General features: G+C 44.1%; 1 protein-coding gene across 1 annotated transcript in view; it reads left to right on the top strand.

Annotated features, from left to right (window-relative positions):
- Nucleotides 1-12077, top strand: part of LOC309569768 (uncharacterized protein) — a 91398-nt gene that overhangs the window by 46917 nt on the left and 32404 nt on the right. The window lies entirely within an intron of this gene.

Raw genomic sequence — 12077 nt, 5'->3', positions numbered from 1 at the left:
TTACTATATTTAAACTGTCTCCCTGTGGATTGTAAAGTGCTGCACAAACTGTTGGCACTGAGTAAATCCTGTTTAATAATAATAATAATGATAATATTAATGCTGTTTTAACATCTCTAGCCTGGAGCTTTAACAACAATTCATACCTGCAGCCATGTCCATTGAAGAATTAACACACCTGTGAAATTTTTCTTATACTAAAGATGGGATTTTTTAAATAGAACAGTTACACACTGTGGCGGAACCGCAACCCACAATGTGCTTGTGTGCTTCCGTCAGTATACCGCTTCCTCCAGTCTTGAACACAGATATCAGATATTTTAGCCGCTATATACAAGTTTAGCCAAGAATAGCTCCATCGCCTGTACCTTTATCCAGCTGCTGGACAGACACATTCCTCCCTCCAAGCTCGTCCTGTGCAGAAACAGGTTTGTCAAGGCCAGTCAATACTTGCTGGCGCTGCATCTGCCATAAGAGCTCCACTTCCATAGCTGTGGGTGCAGATGAGCAAAGCACACTATTACCGTGCCACATTGCTGACTCTTCAGTCAGGATTTCTGGACTGTCAGCTGGTACTTCTAGATATTCCCAGGCAAGCGGACCCCAGCCCTGGCGCTGAGCAGAGTCTAGCAGCTGACTGTAGGCGATCTCCAGCTCCCATTCCTGAACGACCAGAAACTCCATATTTTCCAGTGCCCAGAACAATTCCGAGATGCTCAGGATCTCTTCTCTGTAATCCATAATTTCCTCCAACTGCCACTCCAGATCGGACCCAAAGTTAGGGTCTCCTGACAGCTTCCCCTACAACAGTCCCAGGCCGCCGTAGCCAAAACCTGGAGTTGGGCTGTCATCCGCAATCCAAAGGCATGCTTGGGATACATGCCACCGGAGGGCTCTATAGCTCTTCCAATCGCATCTCTGCCCAGACCAGCCTGCTTAACTCAGCTGTCTGCTCCTTGTGCGATTTATCTCCCAAAAACAGCAGTCGCAATCCATACTGTGACCAGTACCTTTCCTGGAGAGAGGGAAGGTTTTTTTCCCTGGTGTTGCTGCTCACAGGCTAGCATTTCCTTCCAGAGTTTCCAGCGGATTGAATCATACCATCCAAGCAGGACCTTCTCTGACACTTGTCCCCTGTGCTGTATCCGCATCTCTCGCAACCTCCTTTCAAATTCCTCTTCCATGGCAGCTGGTATCTGTACCTTTCCTCTTCTGCTATCCAGGCCTTGGATCCCAGTGGAGGTTTGGATGTCCCAGACAGCAGGAAGCATCCCCCCGCTGCGACCCACAATGTTCTTATGTGCTTCCGTCAGTATACCGCTTCCTCCAGTCTTTGACATAGATATCAGATATTTTAGCCGATATTTTAGCCACTAAATACAAGTCTAGCCGAGAATAGCTTGTATAAGATCTGCAACCTTTATTGAACAAACTCACACAGAATATATATCACACCAGGTCAGGTGAGCCTGATTACATTATCATATGCAGATGAAATTGTATACAGAAACATAATTAACCTGAGCTAATTAACTAGCCATCTGGACAGAAATAATAGGTGAATGGGAATCCAGACCTAGACAATGTTATAATTAACATGCTAATTAACTTAGCACTTAAACCAGCCTGGATGACTAGACTGCCGGCAACAAGCCTAAAACAAAATAGATTACACATTATCCTAAGTATAAACACAGAACACCTTACTAAACAGACAATAGCAGGAGACCCCAGTAGCAGACTGTCTGTCTCCTACATTGAAGTACATAGAATCCACATCCAAGCAATGCTTTGATTATTTAGGTGTCCACAGACTTCATGGCAATGGTCTACAACAGGCTATAGGTCTCACAGTGGTATAAAGTGAGATTACCGTAAATCTTCATATATTTCTTGAGGGATGCTGTTGATAAATATTACTATACCATTTGAAGTAATCCAAACCACAATGTCAGTGTCCATTAAGTAGTTGTCCATCATTTTCTTGGTCACCCTGTGCCCCTAATAGACAAAGGGTGACGTACACATGAGAAGGACCTGAGGAGCTGAGACAGGGATTTCCCAACCTCTCTATGGTAAGCTGTGTTCCACGGGCCACCTCAACCAAAGTGACTCCCGTCACACATCCTAAACCCTTTTTTGGGCAAAAAACATTTGCATTTCCATGGTGATTGGATCATGGTGTCAGTACTAACAGTAGGTACAAATACTAGGGTATTTTCCTGACACTCATTGGAACTGAAGAAGTGGCTTAGATAAGCTATGAAACATCTTCAACATTACATATCAAGTTCACTTGCATAGGTGTGTGCAGGGTGCCTGGGCACACCCTAATCACTACGTGCGGTTCAGATTCCCCTACTGCCAGAGCTTCCCCCCATGTTATGCCCCCCACCTGCTAGAACTTAGTGTAGTCACTGAATGTCCCCTGCAAATTTCCCCTTCCCTTGTGGCCACTATTTTTTATTTATTTTATTTTATTTATTTTTTTGCATTTGGTGGTCTGATCCTTAATAATATAATACAAAGGACAGTGCAATGAAATGCAAAGTCATGTGTTCATATGCCAGCATTTAATGCAGTCCCCGAATGCCTGCAAATTTCCCCCTCCCTTGTGGCCAACTGGCCATTAGTTATTTTTTTGCATTGGGTGGTCTGACACTTGATATCATAATACAGAGGGCAGTGTATTGAAATGCAAAGTCATATGCTCATATGCCAGCATTTAGTACAGTCACTTAATGTCCCCCACACATTTCCCCCTCCCTTGTGGCCACTATTTGTTATTTTTATTTTATTTTTATTTTTTTTGCATTGGGTGGTCTGACCCTTAAAACGGAAATCCAGCCTAACACCTTAAAGCGAAGTTCCGGGGCACAAAATCGATATTTTTTTTTTGTGCCCGTCTGCTTGTTTCCCTTCACCTGAAAAGGAATTGGATAGTTAGTTTTTTTTTTTTTTTTTAAACTAACCTTGTAATTGTAGATAGAATATACTCACCTAGTCTTCACTTCCTCCCTCAGCTCCGCGGCTCCGCCGTCACTTCCTGGCTTGCACTGATTCCTGGGAGCTGAACGTCATCGCTCCCAGGAATCAATGCGATGGCACCGGCCCCGCTCGTCACTTCCGGGCGATGCCGCATTCCCCTGCTAAACAGCTTCTGGGCATGCCCAGAAGCTGTGGAGGAATGCGGCGCCGCACCGGAAGTGACGAGAGGGGCCGGTGCAGGCGCATTCTGGGAGAAGAAGAAGCGGAAGAAGACACCAAAGAGGACCGCGCCGGCTTCAGCTGCCCACAAGAGAGATGGAAACGCTGTGGAAGAAATTTTATAAGTATTTCTTCTTGCAGGTAAGTGCGAACAGGGGCAGATCAGAGGCTAGCCATTGTGGAATGTACTAGCCCTGACTGTCCCGGGGGTATGTTCATTGAAAAATCATTTCTGTGCCCGTAACTCCGCTTTAAATTCTCCCCTGAAATCAGTAATTTGAGCGGAGTTTAGCCTTTTAGACACACAAAGTCGCATGACAAGTCACAGCTCATTGATTTCAATGGCACCGTTCCCATCTATGTGACTTTAAAAATCAGCGACCTTAAAAAGGTACCTGCACTACTTTGATGCAACATTTGATGCGAATGTGATCCAAAGTGTGTAAAGTTGGATCAAAGCTGCACTCAGAGTCGCACCAAAGTCACACTCCAAAGTCGCACTCTAGCCTAGTGGCTACGTTTCCACTAGTGCGACTCCTAAATTGTGCGATTTAGAGTGTGAAGTAGTGCAGGCACCTTTTCAAAGTTTCTGATTTTCAAAGTGGCATAGATGACACGAGGTGCCTTTGAAATCAATGGGCTGTGACTTGTCATGCGACTTTATGTGTCCAAAGTCGCATGACAAGTGGCACTTGTCATGTGAGACATTACCATCTACAGCAAAAAGAGTAAAGCCCGTTGCCTAAGCCCTTATGGTCAGTGCAGTTGCACATATCTTTGAGCCTTCTTTTGATCTATCCACATGTAAGGGATCCCGACGCCTGCCCAGGGATACAGTTCTCCAGCCTGCCCTTAGCCCTCTGTTAGGGCGTCTACCAGTGCATTGTCTTTCCGGTCTTTTGGTGCCCTGAGGAAGCTATAAATTGCGAAACGCGTTAGCTTACCGGGGACCGCCAGACTGCACTCATATTTAGATCCTGAAAACAACTTGGTATCTTGTACTAGCTACCTGATATGGAAGCTATGGATCTAATTTTTTTATTTTATACGTGTAATGTGATATGTGGTGTCATGTTTTTGTCCTTTTAATTTATTAATAAAGTTATATTTTTAAATGAAAGTGTGAATACTTGTGTACATCCCTTCATTTGATGCCGATATAGTCCTGCTTTTTCTTTCTTTCTTTGGTTTGTATAATGATTTGGGAACGATGGCACATTTATCACGGTATACTTTTTTGCAATGCTTTAACATACTATTAATAGGAAATATTTCATTTTTGACCGGAGTTTCCTTTTAATAATATAATATAAAGGGCAGTGTAATAAAATGTAAAGTCATATGCTCATATGCCAGCATTTAGTACAATCGCTATATGCCCCCTGCAAATTTCCCTCTCCCTTGTGGCCACTATTTTTAATTTTTTTTTTTATTTATGTATTCATTTTTTTGCATTTGGTGGTCTGACCCTTAATATTATACAAAGGGCAGTGTATTGAAATGCAAAGCCATATGCTCATATGCCACCATTTAGTGCAGTCACTGAATGTGCCCTGCAAATTTCACCCTCACTTGCGGCCACTATTTTTATTTTATTTCTTTTATTTTTGTTTTTTCTGTTTGCATTTGGGGGTCTGACCCTTAACAATATAATACATAAATACAAAGTTTGTGAGGTCGAAAAAAGACACCAGTCCATCCAGTTCAACCTATGATGTGTGTGAGTGTTTGCTGTTAACTGTACATTGTATACCCCTGTATGTTGTGGTCTTTAAGGTGCCCATCTAACAGTTTTTTGAAACTATCAATGCTCCCTGCTGATACCACTTCTTGTGGAAGAGAATTCCACATCCTTACTGCGCTTCCAGTGAAGAACCCCTTACCTATTTTAAGGTTAAACCGTTTTTCCTCTAGTTTTAGTGAGTGGCCACGTGTCTTATTGTATTCCCTTTCTCTGAAAAGTTTGTTCCTTATGCTAGGGTCACCAGTACAGTATTTGTACATTGATATCATATCCCCTCTCAATCGTCTCTTCTCCAGAGAGATTAAGTTCGATGCTTGTAGTCTTTCCTCATAGCTGATGTCCTCCATTCCCCTAATTATTTTTGTTGCCCTTCTCTGGACTTTCTCCAGTTCCAGCACATCCTTCCTGATGACCGGTGCCCAGAACTGGGCAGCATACTCCAGATGTGGCCGGACCAGAGTCTTGTAGAGTGGGAGAATAATCTCTTTATTTCTGGAGTGAATCCCCTTTTTTATACATCCCAGTATTCTGTTGGCTTTGCTTGCAGCGGCTTGGCATTGCATGCCACTGCCAAGCCAGTTGTCTACCAGTACCCCCAGGTCCTTTTCCATCCTAGACTCCCCCAGAGGTTCCCCCCCCCTCAGAGGTCCCCCCCTAGTGAGTAGCTTGCTTTCGTGTTTCTGACTCCCAAGTGCATTACTTTACATTTTTCAACATTAAACCTCATCTGCCATGTAGTTGCCCACCCCGTTATTTTGTTCAGGTCCGCTTGTAAGGTTTCCACATCCTGCATAGAAGATATTGGCATGCTTAGTTTAGTAGTATCCGCAAATACTGAGATTGTGCTGGATATCCCCTCCTCTAGATCATTTATGAATAAATTAAACAGAATACAAAGGGCAGTGTAAAGAAATGCAAAGTCATCTGCTCATATGCTACCATTTAGTACAAGGCCACTTGAATATGTCTAACTACTACTAGACTGTCTGATTGGTATATCATTCACACACATTTGCTCCTTAAGACCAGTTATAATTGATATACTGTATAGCGGAAACAAGTAAATTTGCTTTTACAAACTTTTTTCTTGTCCAAATTTGTTATTTAAGTTTCTGTGGGTTTCTTTGCATGTTGTGGTTTGTTACCTGTGCATCCAAAATACATCTATCTAGTTTTATGAGGCTCTTACAAACCGCATGACTGTAACATGGAGGAAGACGAAAAGCTGACCACCAATAACTACCAGATGTGTTTTTACTGCATTAAATCTTTTATAAGTCTATTAAATTATTGCATTTGTTGTTATGAAAAACAAGTATAAAGTAGTAGTAGGGATTAAAAAAAAAGTAACTGGACGCGTGGCAGAGGGCTGTCCTTTGACTATAAACATTGTCCTAAAACGTGCCTCTCTGGTCTCTAAAATGTAGGACACTTCCTGACTAGCAGAGATGTTTCTCTTACTAGAACGGCTGGTCAAAACTATAAATCCTTCAGATAAAAAAAAAAAAGAAAGTAAACATACATTATATTGATATCATCTTGTGTATTTAGCTAATTGCCTAACGTTCAGCTTTAGTCCCCGTTCACACTAAGGCGACCTGTGAGGCGACCTGGTCGCCTCACAGGTCGCCGTAGGTCGCCTTCCATAGGGAAGCTGCGGACCCGTTCTATTAGGAGCGACACAAGTCACTCCGACTTAGAAAAAGGGTCCGGAGCTTCTTTGGGGCGACCCGGAGGCGACCGCCATAGACTTCAATGTTATGAAGTCCGTGGCGGCCGCTCCGAGGTCGCGCCGCGCTGCTCACACTGCGACCTCGGAGGTCACCCCCCCCCCCAAGTCGGATCGCGGCAATGTGAACGGGGCTTAAAAATAACAATTTCCATTACAGCTTCCAAACATTACCAACCACCCTAAGCCATTTACAGAAATCCCTTAATCAACATTTCACTAATCAGAAAAAAGATTTCTTCATAGGGTCATGACTGGTAAGGGGTCTATATGTAGCACAGCCCCCGTAAGGACTGCCAGAATCACACTTTTCAGGTCCCCCTGGGTTACCAGCATACAATTCTTTTGTTCTTCTTCCTTGACTCGTTTCAATAATCAGTCCAGGGGTATTTGGTTGTTTTGTGTTTTATTATAAATTAGGGATAGGAGAAGGGAATAGTGGGATACTCCGAATTACCTATGCACAATGTTGGAGGACTTCTATCTTCATGTACAGCAAGGCTGTTGATTCACCCTGCCACTAAAGGTGAATTAGAATTACGTTTCTTTCCTAAGATGACTTGGTGAACTATTGATTGTCTTCAGGACGCTCTAATCAGCATCCTCTCTCTCTTTACTGTTGACATCCGTCCTCTGACTATCCTACAGGTGGGGTGGCCCCCCTTAGGTCAGGCCCCTTGACACGAGTCCCTGTACTCACAATACTGTTTTTCCAGGGCCTTCAATGTCCCCCCTTCAGTCAGCTCATTTGGGTTCAGCTCCTCTCATCCACTCCTTCGACCTTCAGGACGACCTCCTGTGACCACATGCCACTGCTACAGGAGGGGACAGCTGCCCCTCCCTCCGGGACTTCGCTCTCCAGCCAAAGACCTCACAGCACATGTGCTCCTGGCTTTTATACAGTATCCCAGAATGCACTGAGGCAACTTGCCACTGCTAATCACCAGGACTGTATCAAAGCCTCTGTCACGATCCTGGGTCAGGCTCGAAGACCAGTAGTTATAGCAGTCACAGATCACACAGGAACCAGCAGGATAGGAACATTGGCAGGTCACCCAGGCAGATGACGCAGGCTCACCTAAGGTGCAGAGTCTAAGTACTAACCGGTCTTCACCAGCGCTCCTGAAGGTGGAGATGGATTTTGCTGAGTGTTAGCACCAGGTCGCGGTCCTCAAGATCGCCCCACCAGGAGGTGAGCAAGTCAGAGTCCAGTAGCAGATAGGGATTAAGCTGAAGCGTAGTCAAGGAATAGCCAAAGGTCGGTAACCAGTAGTTGCAGGTTGGGATCAAGCAGAAGAGTAGTCGAGGAATAAGCCATGTGTCGATAACGGATGGTAGCAAAGATACGGACGGCAGCAGGAGAGACAAGCGAGATATCGGCTGTTGAAGGCACAATATTCTGGCAACCAGGAAGTGCAAAGACATGGCTTATATCAGGAAGTTCATGGGAGGAGCAAAGGGTTCAAGGTTCAAGGCAATAAAGATTCACAGTAGGATCATTCAAGGATTTGTCCAGGGAGCTGTTCAGTATTCCAGGTAGCTTAGCGAGTAGAGTCATTGCCAGACACCATGGAGGTCCCAGGTTCAAGTCCGGGTCCTGACAGCCTCTATGCATTCATTTGTCAGGTTTTCTCCCACCGTCCAACATGCCTCCCTATTGGACCAGTGTGAAACACTCTCTAGACACAATGAATCACATACTGAGCACAATGAGCAGATCTCACTAACAGATCCTGCTCTCTAGTAAGCAAAGAGCAATATAGATTTGCCTGCAGCCCCTCTAAATAAGTAGACAGAGCCAAAAACTATACTCTCTCACTAGCACCTACCTAGTAAGGTTGCTACATATAGTTGAGAAGTTCAGGTGGCTCAAACAGTAGGATATAGGCCCAAGGGGGATGGGGGGTTTGGGTTCAGATCAGATCCCTGGGACACTAGAAGAGTCCTTCTTTTTCACCTTTGAACATATAAAAAATATATTTTCTTTTATTATAATAATCAGCCCACCCATATTTTAGATTTGAACCATTCAGCCCCTGGTTTCCGATGTCCTAAATGCTCCAACAGATTCCCTGAGCTCCTTCTGTTACATTTTTCCATAGTCTGAAATAAGTCAATCAATAAAGGAGAGTTTGAACCCTTTATACTGAGAACAGCTTATGTGCGTAGTTGGGAACTTGGGAGCGTCACACAGACCTCACCAATAGAGTCCATGAAAGATATTAAAGTTTATTAGGTGCTTTAAAGTATATGTAGAGTTAAGCCTCGTACACACGCAATGAATTTCCGCCGACCGGTCGTCCGTCTTTTGTCCAGAGTGGTGTCTGTTGGTTGGAATGTGCTCTAGACTGCACACGAATTTTCCCGCACGACAGAATTCTACTTCAGAAGTGATGTCATGTGTTGGATTGCTTTCTTTGTGTTCTTTCATCTCTGAGCATGCCTAGTCTTGCTCATAAGATTTTTCCCCATCGAAATCTGTACTAATGAGATGAAAATCGGCCGTGTTTTGACGGTCGACAAAAATTTTATAGCCTGCACACCAGGATTTTTTCGGCCGAACAGTCTGAGTCGGTTGTCGGAAGCATCATACTAACAAGCCGAAAATCGGCAGATCGGTCATCAGACGAGAATTCCCGGCCGAATTTCCACTCGTGTGTACGAGCCCTTAAAAGTATATTTTAGAGTATATGTTGAGAGATTGAGATAGAGTATTACTGTCTAGGTCCCTGGTGGGTAAGATTCACCCTCTCTATGTTCTGGCCACCATTGTCACTGAGGCAGAAAGTGATGGGAATTTTTTATAACTGTCACCAGAACAAGAGGCAAAGATAAATCTTCCAATGAGGGGGGGTCACCAGTTTCAGTGACAACTGTCCAAGAGGGGAATTCTGCTCTCTATGTAGAGACTTCCTCTCCCTTCCTGGTGCATCTATAGGACAGGATGTGAAGGAAAATCTCCCCAACGAGCCAGGGACAACAAAATACAAACTGACAGGAGTGTTAAATCCTTCCCATACCAACCAAAACAGCAACAAATTTTTTTTTGGCTATACATACGCTTTAATGGTCCACCTTCTACTGAAGACTGAAATATCACTTCTCAGTGGACAGACACTTCAGCCCCTATTTTTGCCATTGACATAAGTCACATGCTAGTGGCAGTGAGCGTTGTTGGCTTTCAGGTAGAAGTTTCCATAGACCCCACTGTATATCCACCTCCTCTCTGTGAGATTCCACCTCCATCTTTCTCAGACTCCATTGTCCCACCTGCAGGCCAGGGACCCGCATTGCAGCTTTAGAGAGAGAGAGAGAGAGAGAGAGAGAGAGAGAAAGAGAGACCAGCGAACACTTGGTTGTTGATCTCCCCCACATGATAGGAACCTGGAAGCTATGAATATTTCATCCCTTCTGATGTCAATTTCCAGTGCTGCTGTGTCCAGGAACTAAGCTTATATTTTATCAAATAAATGGGTAATATATATATTCATTTCTTACTGGGTAATATGTCATTTTTAACTGACAATTTGAGCTTGATAAATTCTTTGGCTGCTCAAAGACCAGGCCCGATTTTGCGATTCGGCACTGCGTGAATTTAACGGACAATTGCACGGTTGTGCGGCGCTGTACCCAAACGAAATTGACATCTGTTTTTTCCCACAAACAGAGCTTTCTTTTGGTGGTATTTGATCACCTGTGCGATTTTTATTTTTTGCGCTATAAACAAAAAAATAGCAACAATTTTGAAAAAATAACAATATTTTTCACATTTTTTTATATGAAATTCTCCAAAAAAATGTAAAAATCAGATTTTTTAACATTTTAGGCCAATTTGTTTTCTGCTACATATTTTTGGTAAAAAAAAATCGCAATAAGCGTATTTTGATTGGTTTGCACAAAAGTTATCGTGTTTACTAACTACGGGAAAGATTTATGTCATTTTTAATGTTTTTTTTAAAACTAGTAATGGCAGCGATCTGCAATTTTTTTTTGCGGGACTGTGACATTGCAGCGGACAGATCGGACCCCTGACTGACATCTTTGACACTTTTGGGAGTATCAGTGACATTACTGCAATAATCAGTGCTAAAGATATGCACTGTTACTGTAAAAATTACACTGGCAGAGAAGGGGTTAACTTTACTGCTGATCAAGGGGTTAAGTGTGTCCCTAGGGGCAAGATTCTAACTGTGGGGGGTGTGGCTTGTGATGTAATCACAGAGACATGCGATCCTACATAGCAGGATCACATAGCCTCTGTGATTACTTTAGTGAGAATGACAGACGGCTGTTTTTACATCAGCCGTCTGTCCTTCTCTCACTGCAGAGGGAGATCGCGAGTGGCCGGCGGCCATCGGTGCCACCGGGCACACGCGCTGGCCCCCCAGCCGATGAGCAGGGGCGGGAGGGCGCCTCCAGCGGCGCGCAATTGCCCCCAAGCTCCTCCCAGGCTAGCGCGGTACATGTACGGCACTTTGCCTGGGAGCGCCAGACTGCCGCCGTACAACTGCGGCGGCCGGTCGGCAAGCAATTAAAGTTAATTAAAATTGATACTTGTAATGTAACTTATCAGTTTAGGCCAATTTGTATTCTGCTACATATTTTTGCTAAAAAATCTCAAAAAGCGTATAATAATTGGTTTGCGCAAAAGTTACAAACTACGGGATAGATTTTTTGACTTTTTTTTTTATCAGTAGGGGCGGCGATCAGCAATTTATATTGGGACTGCGACTTGCGGCGGACAAATCTGACACTAACCCGTGACACTTTTTGGGGACCAGTGACATTAATACAGTGATCAGTGCTAAATAATATAAGTTCGGTGGCGGGGTGCACACGGGAATCGGGACTAATGCTTGGCTGGGGCTGGGTTGCTGGGCAGGTGGGGCCCCCCTGGCAAGTGGTGCCCCCAGGCAACTTCCCAGCATGCCCATTCGGTAAGTTGGTCCTGCCCTGCCTGTAACAGCGGCTTGATGCTGGAGGATGGTGACAGGGAGAAAAAAAACGTCCCTGTCACTGCCAAAGTGTGTCTCTACATTCCCAAAAGTTGATGGGATATCTAGTTCTGTGTGGTACACAAACAGGACCCTCCTCCCTTCATCCAGCCATGGCAAGGATTTTGGCCATTACTAGTGATGTTCCTGGTAGTTAAAATCTTAATTTGTAAATCTGATTAGCCATTTTACAATGGATGTTGGGGAGAAGAGGATCCAGAGTAGTGTGAGATGGCTCTAAGGCAATGCACTGGTGGGAAAGGACCCTAAGGCCACCAATGACTCACATTGGTCTGTTGTTCTCCACCCTAATAACAAACCTCTAACCTAACCTCGTGTTACGTCATGTTAGGCTTATCTGGGTCAATGTGTATGAATCTCTAACTATAACCCTGGCACTCTG

Source organism: Pelophylax lessonae (genome assembly GCF_965119305.1).
Source record: "Pelophylax lessonae genome assembly, chromosome: 13".
In the NCBI taxonomy this organism is placed as follows: domain Eukaryota; kingdom Metazoa; phylum Chordata; class Amphibia; order Anura; family Ranidae; genus Pelophylax; species Pelophylax lessonae.
This window is presented reverse-complemented; position numbering and strand designations above follow the sequence as displayed.